The sequence below is a fragment of the Emydura macquarii genome, unplaced genomic scaffold (genome assembly GCF_026122565.2).
Source record: "Emydura macquarii macquarii isolate MOO-44397 ecotype Brisbane River unplaced genomic scaffold, CSIRO-AGI_Emac_v2 contig_1713, whole genome shotgun sequence".
NCBI classification, from domain to species: Eukaryota; Metazoa; Chordata; order Testudines; family Chelidae; genus Emydura; species Emydura macquarii.
Genome location: NW_027131850.1, coordinates 1,767,500 through 1,785,159, shown reverse-complemented (window position 1 = coordinate 1,785,159; position 17,660 = coordinate 1,767,500). Strand labels below are relative to the sequence as shown.

At 41.1% G+C, this 17,660-nt stretch overlaps 1 long non-coding RNA gene across 3 annotated transcripts; it reads left to right on the top strand.

Annotated features, from left to right (window-relative positions):
- Window positions 1-824: 824 nt before the first annotated feature.
- LOC137158550 (uncharacterized) lies at window positions 825-11,348 on the top strand. Of its 3 annotated transcripts, XR_010921443.1 has the most exons (4): window positions 1,229-1,364; window positions 7,165-7,249; window positions 9,999-10,594; window positions 11,228-11,348. It is a non-coding gene; the product is annotated as an uncharacterized lncRNA (long non-coding RNA). The 3 variants fall into 3 exon arrangements; XR_010921444.1 differs by lacking the exons at window positions 1,229-1,364; window positions 11,228-11,348 and adding an exon at window positions 825-904 and having other exon boundaries at window positions 9,999-10,776; XR_010921442.1 differs by lacking the exon at window positions 11,228-11,348 and having other exon boundaries at window positions 9,999-10,776.
- Window positions 11,349-17,660: the final 6,312 nt, after the last annotated feature.

Genomic DNA, 17,660 nt, shown 5'->3' with positions numbered 1-17,660 from the left:
TACAAAAAGGAGAAATTAAGAGAGAAAAATACTGTCTGAGACAGTTACTGCTGCTTCAGGGGTTGTTGCCTTCAGAGGGATACAAGACTTTTGCCACGTTGCAAAATGGTTTTATATCAACTGACTTATTCATATGGATATATGTCATCTGAGATGTTCTCTCACTCAAACACACATAAATAGAGTCTATTATTTACTGACCTATTAAGAATATTTCAATTTCTTATAAATTTTCATATGGAACATTTTATCAGACAGCCCTCAGTCATAGCACATTTTGTCCTGAAAAGAGGTACAGTATTGCAGGATAAGATCTTTCCTGAAACAAGCTTCGTGTTTTGGTGAGAATGTGGAAACTGAGGCAAGTGACTGTTAAATAACAAATCAGTGCTAGAGCTGGGATTAGAAACCAGGTCTCCTGACTCAAAGACCTATGTCCCATCCACTGGAAAATGTAGCCTCCCCTCTTAACAAAGTAGTTAGGAACACTGAAGCTACAATTCCCAGCATGCAAAGCTTCACCTTTCCAGGTTGAATTTCCTGGGACACAAAACAGTTATGGTGATTTGAGAAAACATTTAAAAGTTTAATTCTTTCAACTTTTAAAAAAAGTTTGCTTGTTCCCAGTAAGGACATGCCCATCACACAATAATTGAATATTACACATGCAGCTGAATTTGGCTCATTTGCCAGTGTAATATAATGGATTAATGAAAGCTGGGAGAAAAACACCAATTGCAAAACCAAGCAGCCCAGTGGAAATGAGGTCAAGCCCTGTATTAACTCAGGTGAAAATGTCACACTTGTTCAGCATGCTATTCCCTGAAATACAAGTATCATGCAGCAGTCTCTACAACTCGGTTTATAGAAGTGGAAATAATTAAAACTGCACATTTGATTTAAGGTCTGATAAGATACTCTTTGTTTTCTTGTATAGCACTGGTGTTATTGTCAATGTACCAGTAAATATAATTGCTTTTAATGGAATGTATCAAACTGGAAAACTCTATCAAACTGGTGCTCGTCTGTTTGCTCAGCTCACCAGTGGTTGGTCTGCTTTACCTGTACACCTTGTTTTTGTGGATTAAAATACTTCATCCGTCGTGTTCAGTGGGAATTTGGAGAGGTGATCTGCAAACTCAGTGGCGCCATGTTCTTTCTTCACTGTGTAAATCAGCATTTATTTTTTGGTGCAGTATTATTAGTGCCAGGTACTTGTCAACAGTATATAATGTGAGATCCAGAGCATGATGGCACCAGAAGCTGCAGTGAGTGCTACCTTGGTGAGATGAAGTTTATTAATCCAGTGGCAGATTCCAGGTTTCCGGTTGAAAGACCTGGACATCAGTGATATGCTAAGAATGGTAAGTATTAAGTAGGTGGTGTGAAAAGTGATTTGTGATGGTAGTCTTTGGGTTAGTCCTCCCTGATTTCATTCTGCTTTTTTCTACCATGGTGCTATTTAAAAGCATCAGTCATGCTAACATAAAGCACAATGAAATGGTGTGGGTAAAATCTCCATTACTTTCAAGTTTAGGTTTTTGTTTGCTTGCATGTTTGTTTTGCTTTTTATTGTTGCTTTGGCCCATGCAAATGTATATCATCAATTCAAGATATCGAGATGCTCCCCTGTGGTCCTGACTGTGGTTTTTTTGAAACATCCATTGTTATGTACTACAGGCTTAAAGTTACCTTGACAAATTTCAATACCTTTTTTAGGGACCCAATCCTGCAAATAATTATGTATATGCTTAACTTTACATACGTGAGTAATCCTGTTGACACGGAATTCACTGTGACAGTATATGCCTAAAATTAAGCAGGCATGAAATCTTGCTCCCATTAATTTCAATAAAGCAAAGATTTCACCGCATGTATGCAAGAATTTGAAGAATCAAGGATTTAATCCACTCCTGTACACATCAATAACTGAAGACATTAGGAACGAACTTCAAAAAACATGGTGGGCTACCCCAGTACTCCAGCCACATGAGGGCTGTGAATTTAGATCCTGAGTTCAGTCCTTAGCTCCCACATCTAGCAGGGGCTGGAAAATAATTCTGTTATTCATGAGTAACTCTCTTCTAGTTAACCCATAAATAGAATTGGTGGGTTCCTAAAGAAGACGTGTAGCACTGCTTGGTCAGACAATAGATTGTGATGACATGGGTCTTTGATTGGGAATATATGGAAGAGGATGGAGGCAATCCAAGAGGGTTGAAAAGAGTCTGGTCTAATAATGTTAAGGAAGGAGATTAGAAGTCAGGACTATGTGGGGCTATTTCCAGCTCTAGCACTAAGTCACTGTGTGATCTTGATCATGTCACTTAGCCTCTTAGTGCCACAATTTTCTCATCTGTAAAAACAGCATAATTTACCTACCTCATAGGGTATCATGAAAATTAATTAATTAATTTTAAAAAGACTTTGAGATGTGTATATGAAAGCAACATAGAAGTGTAAAGCATGATTATTATTTTTAATAATATAAAAACAATGATTTATTTAACATTATTCTTTGTAACTCCTGGCCATGTTTCTAACCTTCACCAAACCTCCCAGCTGTATGTGCAATTTCTTTGATGAAAGAAGACAATGAATAGCAAACTTCACCGGATGTCAAGAATGAGATGATATTGTGTCTGAGCCAAAGTCACAGTCTCTCTTCCATTTTAAAAAAATAAGGCAAATTTAAACTGAATCAGGTACAAAGTGAATAGGTTAACAGATTACATATTTGCTGAGTAAGTCAATCATGCATTATTTGTAATAGAAAATGTCATAATTTGCTGCAGTGAATTTACTGTATGATATAACAACTCATTTCAAGGGTATAATGCTTTACATCTATTAGTGAAGAGTGAAAGTTATTTTAATGAAATATTTAACAGTATATGCTTTCATGTCTGAAGAATTCCATAAGATTTCAAAATGATCTGAGAGGCCATGTTTGCAAAGTTAACATATATTTATTTTGATTTATAAATATACCATTGTACAATGGGAAAAGAAAATGATTTTCTCCAGCTGGAGAAGTAGCAAATAATGTGTTTTAATTAAAGCAGCATTACAGAGATATATGTTTTGTGTAAAAGGAGACAAATGCTCAAAAGGAACGTGCACAAAGCACAACACTCACTTTAAAATGTATTACATATTGCTGACCCCAGCCAGGCAAAAATCATGAGTCAGGCCTCCAAAAATCATGAGATTGTAAAAATAATAAATGTTTGGTCCTTTTTATTTGTCTTCTGGTTCTGAAGCCTTTAGGATTTCTCTGCAATCATGATGGATATACACCTACTTTTTATTTCAAATGAAAGTTGAGATTCTACTCTAGTTGCCTGGCTTCAGTAGTGAGGGCTATAAGAAAAATACTAAATATCATGAGACTTGAAATAAAGTCACAACAGCTGGCAATACCCAATGTTTTACAATATTACTCTTATTTATTTGTTTTTTAGTAGGGTCTGTGGGCCCTTGGGATCCCCATTGTGCTAGGTGCTATAGAAACACATACATGGTCCCTCCCTCCTCTGTTGAGTTTACAATCCAATAATAGAAAAGATATTAAACTAACAATGGAAGGGAATGGGGTTGGGTGAATGAAGAGATACAGTAAAACCTGAGATTGCTCAAGTTAGTCATGTGTAATCTAGATGGAATAGAATCTGCCTTGGTGGTAGTGGGATTTATTTTCTTCTAAAGAACAAATCCAGAGACACTCTCCTTATTAAAGCACCTCCAGAGGGGTAGCAAATTACAAGAATTATATAATCAGAACACATTTTAATTGGCTAATCTCACTCTGAAAGACTGCTGTTTCCTAAACACTTCTGAAAGCCACTGGCTTCACAAATTAACCCTTATGTGGTGCCAATACACCACACATTATGGTGCAACTTTTTTCTGAATAGCATCTTTCATACCATCTGTATCTCAGCATGATTTACAACTTAAATAATACAGCTCCAGAGTCAGTAATACATACTAGTCAAGGGAAAGAGAAATGATGGAACAAAGCCAAGGGTAAACAAATATGCATTTTGATGAGATTTGGAAATGAGACAGCAAGTTGATGAGGCATAGATATACAGCAGCGACAAAGACTTGCATTACAAAAGGGAAGTCTGTGAGTGTTCTCTTTGAAAATGCTTTATAACTAGTGTGTAGAAGAATATGACAGGCTTCTAAACTTTCAAAGTGTTTGACAGCGTGACCCCAGTGGGAGTCGTGACTAAAACCCTACGTTCCAGACTGAGGATTTGGGGAAGAATGTTGTATAGAAGATAAGAGAAGCAAAACACTTATTATAGAGCAAAAGGAAACACTGGCGAATGTTAGATAGTCAGCTCCATTTTTCTACTTAGAAGAAAACAAAAGGAATGCTCTACTGTACTAAGTTAAAGTGAAAAGCATTTGTCTTACTCTTCCCCCTGACATTATTGAAGACTTCTGGGCATATGTCACCCGTTACCATGAGGTGTCAAACCCAAGACAAATTTTTACATCCTCTACGTCCTTCCCCTCCTCCACAAAAGGACTCCAGCAATGCGTCTATTTTTTCTGTTTCCTGCTTTGCCTCCATCTAAAGCAGGGATTAGCCGTGCAGTTCAGCCAAGGTTACTCTGTATTACTACACTGAGCTAAACAGCCTTTCACAATAGATTCCCAAGCAACTACGCAAAGATTAAGAATAGGACAAAGAATCATCCTCAATGAAGAGGAAAACAGTATGAAAAACGAATGCAAACTAACACACAACAGCTGATGTCTCAATAATATTTTTGCCCTCAATCAGTATAATGAGAGATGTAACATTGTGTTTTCCAGCATTCGCTGGCTATGATAACTAAAGATAAGCAACTGTGCAATTGGCTCTGCTGAAGAACTGTGTGGGAGTGCAGAGTGCTAAAGAAAGGTCAAAAGCTTATGGCAGGCTATGGCTGTGCTGACACATGCAGGGCAGTGTGTTCAGGCTGGATACATGGCAATGCATGAGCTTCCAATGTTACTTTCTAGTAACCAGGAAGCACTGTAGGCAATGGGAAGCAAGCCCACGTGAGGCGCTGATTAGAGAAGGTGGAGTATAGGTGGCAGGAGGAGGGTTGTGACCATTAGAGCTATTTGCTCGTGTCTTCTGGAGAGATGAGCTGTAGATTTGTACAGTGAAAGAAGCTGGTGAGAAAGACTTGGATTTGAGTGGACAGAAACAGGAAGAGAAAGGAAGTTAATTCTAGTTTATAAGTGGAATGATCCAGATGGTCTAGGATCAGACACTAGGTAGATAAAAGACTGATCTCATAGACAGATGGAGGTTACTTTTGGAAGGGCTGGGCTAGCTATTAAAAGGCCAGTTTTAGTCAAGACCAGACTGGAAAAAGTCAACAGACCTGAGACCACTCTAAGCAATGATATCACTAAATATTCTATGTTGAATGTGACTGTTTTTTTAGCAATTATTGTGTAGCTGAGGAAAGAAAGAAGGGGATCATGGAGAAGAGGAATAGCTAGCAAGCTACCAATTGTTATAGGAGCACAAAGCTATGAGGAAAATATTCCTATCTACTGTATTTGTATGTTGCAGTGTGGCCTAATATTGTATTGTATTAAATATGTATTGGATTTTCAAAAGCACCTAAAAAAAGAGAGAGAGTTCTGTAGCACTTTAAAGACTAACAAATTTAATTTCTGCAGGCATAAGCTTTCGTGGGCTGTAACCCACTTCGTCAGATGTAAGGAATAGAAATCAGATAGGAGGTATATATATGCATCCAAGGGTAAGGAACAACAATGGGGAAGGAAGGTATAAGCAAAGTCCATTTAGTTAGAGTAGTTGAGGCCTAATCATAACCATTGATAAGGAGGTGAGAATGTGTGAACAGTGACAATTCTTGTAATGAAAGAACCATTCCAAGTCCCTATTTAGACCCAGTTTGATTGTGTCAAGTTTGCAGATGAGTTCCAGCTCTGCAGTTTCTCTTTGAAGTCTGTTTTTGAAGTTTTTTTGTAGAAGCACGACAACTTTCAAGTCAGCTACAGAGTGTCCTGCGAGATTGAAAATTTTTACCCTCCCATTGTTAGATTTGTATTACTGATTTGTTACTTATTTGTTACTTCCCAACATACTCCTAAATCACTTTGCCATTTTTATGTCTGATTTGTGTCCATTTATTCAACCAAAATGCAATGTTTTAGGTAAAACAGATTTATTAACTACAGAAAAATTTTAAGTGATTATAAGTGGTAGGCATAAAGATCAGAGATAGTTACCTTAATAAACTAAAAGGTAAACCTGCATTCTAAATCCTTTTAGTCTAAGCAAGAGTTGAATCAGACAGCTTTTCTCACCTTGATAGAGCTTTTCTCACCTTTCCAGCCTGGGACCCCCTTCCCCAGTTCAAAGTCTTTGTTTTCCAGATGTTCTTCCAGATGTTGTGGGGGTCAGGCAGTTTCCATTGTGTATGAGTTGTCTCTGAGAAGTCTCTGGATGGCCACTGGGAGAGTGGAATCCCTTTAATGGGCCATCAGCACATGCCTGGGTAATCCTTTGTTGTAACTGAAAGGTTGGTTGTGGGTGTTCCCAACCTCTCAATGTATTTCAATAACACATACATAGCAAAACTTCATAACTTCAGATATAATGATAGTACATACAATTCAACAGCATATTAATGTTCAACCGATCAAGACTTTTAAAATGATACCTCAAAGGCATATGTTGTACAAAACATATCATAATCATATCACAGCGATGAATATGGGGGTTCCGGGGTGCTAGTTTGACGTACAAAATATCACAGTATGGTAGTGTGTAATGGGTAGCAGAGAAGGGAGCCCTATGATGCTAAGCACTATACAAACATAGGTCCCTGCCCTGCATAACAATCTACACAGATAAGGCAGAGAAAAGGTAGGGAAAGGGGTATAACAGAAGCAGAGTGAATAATGTGATTGTGCCTAATGCCATGTTATTTCCGCAATTTTGTTTATTAATTTTGTTTAAATCCTTACAGGACTTGGTCCTGTATTGCTTCTTTTTCTTCTAGCAGGTTGTCAAGCTGCGGATCAAACATTTTGAAGGCAGGACACCTAACTTGACTAATTCCTTAAATGTAATAACTTAAAATACTCCTGCCTCACATCCTAAATTCCACATTCCAGGTGTGGAATTCCCAAAATCCATTGCAAAATGAAGCTTCAAACAGAAATTAGAGACTGGATTCAAAACTCTGCCAGGCTCAAGCAGGTAAGACTGAGGGGCAGACTGAATAAACACTTTTTGGAGTAGTAAGGAAATTATTGCCATTGGGAAAAAATGTTTTAATCTTTGTCCAAGCTTAGCATGAGAATTAGTTACTGGAGAGGCTTGAGGTTCAAAAAGTACTACCCATAATTAAGCCACAATCATTTAAAATAAGAGTTGGACAACTACTCTTGCGCTTGTCCTTCATGTGGGTTTGCAGAGAGGCTGAAGGTTGTCTATGGGAAACAGAATGCTGATTTACTGACGTGTTTTGAAGTTTTCTACAAGTACACTACACACACCATTCTGTAAAACCATATGTAATATTAAACATTGACTATTTAAGCACCACACACAGTCTAACTTAACTATGGGTCTTAACCATTAGTTATATATAGCTGCCTCTTGCAGGTTCAGTTAGTAATAGTTAGTTATTTTTTAGAATGAGAAGGTACTCAGATACTACAGCAATGGGGTCTATATAAGTACCTCAAAGTACAGGTACCTAAATAAAAAGAATGGAAAGATCTGCCCCATTTCCTCCTACTTTCCCCAATACGCACTTTGTTTGGTGTGATACTTCCCAGGTTCTCTTTTTTGTCATGCCTGAGGAAGTCTCTGGTCTGCTTATATGCTTGTCTTCAGAGGCAAAATTCAACCAAACGGTAATTTGAGAAAACTGATATAAACAGCTCTATTGGTAAAATAATTGACGAATTCCTAGATACAGGGCAATATATTCCACATACTTAACACAGGAAGCCAGATCCACACTCAAACATAGATTAATTACGTGGTGTGATACTGGGCCAGAACGGGCTAAGCAACTTTGCAAGTTGCATGGCCCAAATCTGGCCTTTAGAGACCTATTATAGGAAGATACAATGGTAGTGAGGGTCATTCCTTACAAGTAGACTAGAGTTTTGATATGCAAGTGTATTGTTGGTAGTTATTTGATGTTTACATATATCTTGTTAGAGGTTAGCAACGTAGATAAACTGCTTTCCTGCCTATCACTGTTATATTGATTAAGAGTTCAAAAGGAACATATGAACATTTAGATGAACTTGAATGTAACAACACTATTGTTCTTATTTCTCTCTGAAGTTTAAGTAGTAAATACCTGTGAATGGTTGTAAATGGCCAATTACCTTGTGCTAATGTAACTGTGTGGGGGCACTGGCTGGGCTCTCAGAGGAGGAGCTGTCCCCCCCGACATTCCCGATGGTCACAGAAACTTGGCCCCTCGTCCTCCCGGCCCGTCCTCTGCCCCTGCACTGGGTGCATCGAGGGAGCCGCGGGGACCCCGGGTGCACAGGGGCCGGGCAGCCTTCTCTCTCTGCCGCTGGGCAGCCTGGGGGCGTCCACCCCTCTTACTCCCACTCCCTGCTGGAGGGGCCAGGTCAGCACAGCCACTAGGGATGTCAGCAGGGGGCAGCTCCTCCAGAGGAGGGCCAAGCCAGTGCCCCGCTCCCGGCTGGCACCCGGGAGCATGGCCCCCTCGGTACTCCACTGCCACCCCACCTGCCACCCCCGCAATGGGGGAGGGAAAGGGGGAGAGCAGGAAATGACCCGCAGACACATACACCCCGCTGCTGCCGCCACCGGGGGGGCACAAATACAAATAGTGGCCTCTGGGCACCGGCCACCCAGAGTGCTAGGTCCACAGCATGTGGGAGAGGGGCGGAGGGAAGACGTGGCACACCCCTTCCCAAAGGTTGCCGACCCCTGATTTATAGTATCCTTACTTTTTGCATGATGAGAATATCAAACACCATGTCGTATCTCTTTATAAAAACAGGCTCGTGTATCCTTTATAGTTTGTATATTTCAGGAAACTTACTCAGCCTTCTGTGACTCAATTTAGCCTTGTGTGAAACAGGCATAACTGTACTAACATACTTCATGTTACATGATATAATTTATTATGGGTCAAAGCACGTGGCGATCATTGATGAAGGAAGCTTTGCAAGTGTGAAGTTTTAATAAATAATAATAGCCACATCCTTAACTCTATTTTGTTAGCTTCATACTTTAAACATGAAATGACAGGAATAGTTTAATATAATTCATATCAAACTGTGTTTATTAATTTATCTAGCAGACTTGCTCTTCTTTCCATAGAATAATTAATAATCCTTTGCTGTCTATGGATGAAAAGTTCTATATACTAGCTAAGTCCTTTATAAACAGCATCTTTTGTCAATGACAAACCTTCCATTGACTTCAGTGGGAGAAGGATTAGGCCCAGGGTGTTTGCCTGAAACAAATATTTATTAAGAAAATAACCATGTTTGTTTCATCTCAGTGTCTTTCAATAGTGAACGTCACCATTACATTCACTATCTACCCAGGGGCAGTGACTCATGCTTGTTTTGAAGAAGCCAGCACTTAGGAGCCAGCAGTCATCTTTGTTAGGAGGCAGACAGCCCTTTAGGAATGACTTACTGTATTATGCTGCCAGTCTCCACAGAATGCAAAATTCAAATCAAACAAAAGCAGAGATGTAAGTTAATCACACAGTTGCATTAGTGTCCTCTGCTGAGCTCCTCAGTACTGAAAAGACCTTTGGAGGGATTATGCTTAACCAAGAGCATTAACTGTTTACAACGTGGTAAAATAAACAAACATCCCTCCTCCCCCATCCTCTCTAGTTAATACAATATTAGCACAAAGCCTTTGATATTAATATGCTATCTCATTATGTTTGGACATAAAACTGTTTGAGCTAAATATTGCTTTTTTTTTTCAGCTCAGTACTTTAGGCCATACCCTACGCCAAGTAGCTGGGTTAGGTGTTGGGCAGATGCAAAAGGGAAGGAATCTCCTCTCCCCAGGACCAGTGCAGCTCTGCAACTATGCTAAACAAAAACTACTTCAGCCCAGTGGGTGAAACTGCATTCAGAAGCACCGCTCCACCCGACCTCCACCACAGGTTGTGCACTTTATTGAGCAATTCTCCAAGTCCCTCTTATCTCTTCTGCAGCAGAATTGAACCTTTTCTGCAGCTAGCGGCCCTCTGTGGATGAGGGGGCAGGACTGGCCCTAAGTGCTGGAGCTATCAAGAGGGATGAGAGGAAAAAAAAAAAAAAAAAGGGTTCCTGACACAAATATTTCTTCAGCTGAACTCCAAGCATATACTTCTAAGGGTCTGAAATGGCTGGATGAGTCTTTTCACTGCCTGTTTCCAGCCAGAACTGCACATAAATAAAATAGCAGGCTGTTCTTTTTGTAATCTTCCATCGTGAAAAGTAGAAGAGCCTGGTCTCTAGCCCAGTTCTGCAGACCTGAAAAATTTTGATTGACTGTCTGTTGTGGGGCCCGTGGATCCCACTATCCCGGAAAGGGGTAAGGCAATGAGCCTCAGGACCAGAGCCCGTGGCAGCTGGGCATTCAGGGCCGGGTGACCTAGCAGACAGTGGAATGGAAAGGGGGAAGGGCTGCCACCTGGGTGGAGGGGGGGCAGGGATGGAAGCCAAGGTAGGGGGCCCAGACCCTCCTGCTCTACTGGGAGCCCCAGTGACTTGGGGTGGGCATTGCAACAGCAGGGGTCCGGCCAAAACACCTGTCTCCTCGAGCGTTGTAAGTAACCTTCCCCTGGGCCCCTTCCTACCGTGATTCCTGAAGCCTTCATCTCGGCATCCTCCAGGTCCCCAACGCCTGCAGTGGGCGTAGCGGCCTGCAGGCCACGCTGCTGGGGGGCAGCTGGCAGGGCCTTCTGGCTCCCAGGCTGGAGCCTCCACCATGCGTCCTTCCTGCTCAGCATTCCACCCCAAGTGAGTTGGGCTCCTCCCCCTTTATAGTGCTGCAGCAGTTGGATCATGCCCAGCAGGCGTGGGAGGGCATGGCTTCTGCTGCCAGGAGTACTGGCTTAACCCCTTCATCTCCAATGTGGGGCAAGTACACCCCGTCACACTGTCAAACATTTGGTTGCTTATCTGAACCAAACTGCAGATTTACTGAAGTTCAATCTCTACCTAGAACATGAACTACCTAGAGGATGAGAGGAGAAATGGCCACACCAAGAATTCTGGTTTACAAGAGCCTTCTGTAAGTCCAAGGTGTACACACCACTAACATAAGAATAAAAATAACCTCTTCCCACAAACCAGTATTTCCCCCACCCCTCCAAAATCATGGATTCCAAGGCCAGAAGGGACCATTGTCATAATCTAGTCTGATCTCCTCTACAACACAGGCCATATAACTTCCCCAAATAATTCCTAGAGTATAGCTTTTAGAAAAACATCCAATCTTGCTTTAAAAATTGCCAGTGACGGACAATCCAGCACAACCCTTAGTAAACTGTTCCTATGGCTAAGTACCCTCATTGGTAAAAATTTACACCAGTTTGAATTTCTCTAGCTTCATGTTCTACTGTTCTCTGCTAGACTGAAAAGTGCACTACCAAATACTTGATCCTCATGTATGTACTTACAGACTATAATCAGGTCGCCCCTTAACCTTCTCTTTTGTTAAGCTAAATAGTTTCAGCTCCTTTGGTCTATCCCAATAAGGCATGTTTTCTATCTAATCCTTTAATCATTCTAGTGGCTCTTCTCTGAACTCTGTCCAGTTTATCAACTTCCTTCTTGAACTGTTGACACCAGAACTGGACACAGTATTCTATCAGCGGTTGCAACAGTGCTAAATACAGAACGAATAACCTCTCTACTCCTACTTGAGGCTCCCTTGTTTATGCAGCAAGGGATTGCATTAGCCCTTTTGACCATGGTTTTCACTGAGAGCTCATGTTCAGCTGATTATCCACAATGACCCACTAATGTTTTTCAGAGTTGCTGTTTCCCAGGACAGAGTCCCTCATTCTGTAAGCATGGCCTACATTCTTTGTTCCTAAATGTATACGTTTTCATTTAGCCATATTACACATATTGTTTGTTTGTACCCAGTTTACCAACTAATCCAGCTTTCTCTGTATCAGTGACCTGTCCTGTTCATTATTTACCACTCTTCCGATCTGTGTCATCGGCAAACTTTCTTTAAAAAAAATTTAAAAAATGAAAAAAGTGTTAAAAAGCATAGACCCAAGAACCAATCTTCGCAAGACCCCATTAGAAACACACATTTGACTATGATACAATTACATAAGAGCATAAGAATAGCCATACAGGGTCAGACCAATGGTCCATCTAGCCCAGTATCCTGTCGTCTGACAGTAGCCAATGCCAGGTGCTTCAGGGGGAATTAATAGAACAGGTAATCATCAAGTGATCCATCCCATCAGTCATTCCCAGCATCTGGCAAACAGCAATCCTTGCCTATCCTGGCTAATAGCCATTGCTGGACCTTTCCTCCATGAACTTATCTAGTTCTTTTTTGAACCCTGTCATAGTCTTGGCCTTCACAACATCCTCTGGCAAGGAGTTCCACAGGTTGACTGTGCATTATGTGAAGAAATACCTCCCTTAGTTCGTTTTAAACCTGCTGCCTATTAATTTCATTTGGTGATCCCTAGTTTTTGTGTTATGAGAAAGAGTAAATAACACTTCCTTATCTACTTTCTCCACAACAGTCATGATTTTATAGATCTCTATCATATTCCTGCTTAGTCATCTATTTTCCAATCTGAAAATTCCCCATTTTATTAATCTCTCCTCATATGGAATCTTTTCCATACCCATAATCATTTTTGTTGCCCTTTTCTGTACCTTTTGCAATTCCAATATATCATTTTTGAGATGGGGCGACCAGATCTGCACGCAGTATTCAGGATGTGGGCATACCGTGGATTTATAAAGAGGCAATAGGATACTCTCTGTCTTATCATCTATCCCTTTCCTAATGATTCCCAACACCTGTCAGCTTTTTTGACTGCTGCTGCACATTGAATGGATGTTTTCAGAGAGCTATCCACAATGACTCCAAGATCACTTTCTTGAGTGGTAACAACTACTTTAGACCCCAGCACTTTATATTTATAGCTGGGATTATGTTTTCCAATGCACATTACTTTGCATTTATCAACATTGAATTTAATCTGCCATTTTCTTGCTAAATCACGAAGTTTTGTGAGAACCCTTTGTAATTCTTTGGAGTCTGCTTCGGATTTAGCTATTTTGAGTAGTTTTGTATCATCTGCAAATTTTGGTACCTCACTATTTAACCCTTTTTCCAGATCATTTATGAATATTTTGAACAGTACTGGTCTCAGGACAGACCCCTGGGGGACACCACTATTTACCTCACTCCATTGTAAAAGCTGCCCATTTATTCCTACCCTTTGTTTCCAATCTCTTAAACAGTTACTGAACCAGGAGAGGACCTTTCCACTTATTCCATGACAGCTTACTTTGCTTAAGAGCCTTTGGTAAGGGACCTGGTCAAAAGCCTACTGAAAATCTATATGCACTATATCCACTGGATGACCCTTGTCCACATGCTTGACCCTCGAAAAGAATTCTAGTAGATTGATGAGGCATGATTTCCCTTTGCAAAAATCTTTGTTGACTCTTCCCCAACAAACCATGTTCATCTAAGTGTCTGATAATTCTGGGCTTTATTATAGTTTCAACCAATTTGCTTGATACTGAAGTTAGGCTTACCGGCCTGTAATTGCCAGGATCGCTCTGAAGCCTTTTTTAAAAATTGGTGTCACATTATCTATCCTCCAGTCATCTGGTACAGAAGCTTATTTAAATGATAGGTTACATACCACAGATAGTAGTTCTGCAATGTCATATTTGAGTTCTTTCAGAACTCTTGGGTGAATACCTTCTGGTCCTGGTGACTTATTACTGTTTAATTTATTAATTTGCTCCAAAACCTCCTCTAATGACACTTCAATTTGGGACAGTTCCTCAGATTTGTCAACGAAAAAGAATGCATCAGCTTTGGGAATCCCCCTCACATCCACCTTAGCCGTGAAGACTGATATAAAGAATTAATTTAGTTTCTCTTCAATAGCCTTCGCTTCCTTGAGTGCTTCTTTAGCATCTTGATCGTTCAATGGCCTCACTGATTGTTTAGCAGGCTTCCTGCTTCTGATGCATTTTATAAACGTTTTGCTGTTACTTTTTGAGTCTTTGGCTAGCTGTTCTTCACATTCTTTTTTGGCCTTCCTAATTATATTTTGACACTTCATTGTCAGAGTTTATGGTTCTTTCTATTTTCCTCAATGGGAAATAACTTCCACTCTTTAAAGGATGCCTTTTTGCTTCTTACTGCTTCTTTTACCTGGTTGTTTAGCCATGGTGGAACTTTTTTGATCCTCTTACTATGGTTTTTAATTTGAGATATATATTTAAATTAAGCCTCTCTTCTGGGGTCTATAAAAAAATATTCCATGCAGCTTGCAGGGATTTCACTTTTGGTACCATACTGTTAATTTCTGTTTAACTAACTTCCTCATGTTTGTGTAGTTTCCCTTTCTGAAAGTAAATGCTGCTGTGGTGAGCTGCTTTGGTGTTTCCTCCCTGCCCCACCTCACCCCGCCCTCCAAGGATATTAAATTTTATTATGTTATGGTCACTATTACCAAGTGGCTCAGCTATATTCACCTCTTGGACCAGATCCTGTGCTCCACTTAGGACTAAATCAAGAATTGCCTTTCCTCTTGTGGGTTCCAGGACTAGCTGCTCCAAGAAGCAGTCATTTAAGGTGTCAAGAAACTTAATCTCTGCATCTCATCATGAGGTGACATAGAATCAATCATAGAATCATAGAATATTAGAGTTGGAAGGGACCTCAGGAGGTCATCTAGTTCAACCCCCTGCTCAAAGCAGGACTAACCTCAGCTAAATAATCCCAGCGAGGGTTTTGTCAAGCCGCAGCTTAAAAACCTCAAAAGATGGAGATTCCACCACCTCCCTAGGTAACCCATTCCAGTGCTTCACCACCCTCCTAGTGAAAAACGTTTTCCTAATATCCAACCTAGACCTCCCCCACTGCAACTTGAGACCGTTGCTCCTTGTTCTGTCATCTACTACAACTGAGAACAGCCTAGCTCCATCCTCCCTGGAATCCCCTTTCAGGTAGTTAAAGGATGCTATCAAATTCCCCCCTCATTCTTTTCTTCTGAAAACTAAACAAGCCTAGTTCCCTCAGCCTCTCCTCAGAAGTCTTGTTTTCCAGCCCCCTAATAATTTTTGTTGCCCTCCGCTGGACTCTCTCCAACTTCTCCATATCCTTTTTGTAGTGGGGGGCCCAAAACTGGACACAGTACTCCAAATGCGGCCTCACGAATGCCGAATAGAGGGGAATATTCACTTCCCTGGATCTGCTGGCAATGCTCCTACTAATGCAACCCAATATGCTATTAGCCTTCTTGGCAACCAGGACACACTGCTGACTCATATCCAGCTTCTTATCCACTGTAACCCCCAGGTCCTTTTCTGCAGAACTGCTGCCTAGCCCGTCGGTCCCCAGTCTGTAGCTGTGCATGGGATTCTTCCATCCTAAGTGCAGGACTCTGCACTTGTCCTTGTTGAACCTCATCAGATTTCTTTTGGCCCAATCCTCCAATTTGTATAGGTCACTCTGTATCCTATCCCTACCTTCCAGGGTATCTACCACTCCTCCTACCTTAGTGTCATCTGCAAACTTGTTGAGGGTGCAATCTACTCCATCCTCCAGATCATTGATGAAGATGTTGAACAAAACCGGCCCCAGGACAACCCCTGAGGCACTCCGCTTGTGACTGGCTGCCAGCTAGACATGGTGCCATTGATCACTACCCATTGAATCAATATGGGGATAGCTGAAATCCCCCATTATTATTCAGTTTTTTATTTATAGCACCTCTAATTTTCGGTAGCATTTCACAGTCACTATCACCATCCTGGTCAGGTGGTTGGTAGTATATCCCTACTGCTATATTCTTATTATTCAAGCATGGAATTACTATCCATAGAGATTTCTATGGCACAGTTTGGTTCTTTTAAGATTTTTACTTCATTTGACTCTATGTTTTCTTTCACATACAGTGCCACTCCCCCACCAGTATGAGCTATTCTGTCCTTCTGATATATTTTGTACCCTGGAATTAGTGTCCCATTGACTATCCTCATTCCACCAAGTTTGTGATATACCTATTATATCAATATTCTCATTTAATATGAGGCACTCAGTTCACCCATCTTAGTGTTTAGACTTCTAGCATTTGTACATAAGCACTTAAAAATTGTCACTTTTTAAGTTTGCTGCCATTATGTGATGTAATTGAATAGGACTCTTTTTTATTTGACTTTCTCATTAGATCCTATCCGTATTTTATCCTCTTCCATCCTTTCCTCTTTACTAAGATATAGAGAATCTCCATTAATAGATCCTCCCCTAAGGGATGGCTCTATCAGAATCACTTGCTCCTCCACACCTGTTGGCTTTCCCCCAGCCCTTTGTTTAAAAACTGCTCTATGACCTTTTTAATTTTACATGCCAGCAATCTGGTTCCATTTTGGTTTAGGTGGAGCACATCCTTCCTGTATAGCCTCCCCCTTTCCCAAAAGGTTCCCCAGTTCCTAATAAATCTAAACCCCTCCTCCCTATACCATCGTCCCATTCCCGCATTGAGACCCTGCAGTTCTGCCTGTTTAACCAGCCCTGCACATAGAACTGGAAGCATTTCAGAGAATGCTACCACGGAGGTCCTGAGCTTCAATCTCTTACCTAGCAGCCCAAATTTGGCCTCTCAGTCTCCCCTATCCTTCCCTATGTGATTGGCACCTACATGTACCACGACCCCTGGCTCCTGCCCAGCACTACACATCAGTCTGTCTAGATGTCTCGAGAGATCCATAACCTTCACACCCGGCAGGCAAGTCATCATGTGATTCTCCTGGTCATCACAAACCCAGCTAGCTATGTTTCTAATGATCGAGTCCCCCATTACTATTACCTGTCTTTTCCTAATAACTGGAGTTCCCTCCCCCAGAGAGGTATCCTCAGTGCAAGAGGATACCTTGACAACATCTGTAAGGAGGGCCCCAACTATGGATCCTATTCCTTCACTCCGGTTTGATGTTCGCCTTCCTTGAGATTTTCATCCTTCTCAACAGTGCAGAGGCTGCCATACTGGGGGTGGGACTGTTCTCCTGTGTCCCGGAAGTTTCATCTATGTACCTCTCTGTGTCCCTTAACGCCTCCAGTTCAGCCACTCTGGTCTCCCAAGCCCATATGTGGTCTCTGAGGGCCAGGAGCTCTTTGCATTGAATGCACACATACGCCACCTTGCCCATAGGGCAGGTAATCATATATATTGCATCCAGTGCAATAAACTGGATAGCCTCCACTCTGTTGCTGGACTTCTGCCTGCATTCTCTTTTTACTCCTCCAGTTCTTTTATTGTTGTTTTTTTTTTAAATCGGGGGTGAGGGGGTTATTGTCTTTAGTTTACAGAGGGTTAATGAAGTGCATCTACTCTCCCCGCCCCAAAAACTCCCTCAGAAAACTCCCGTTA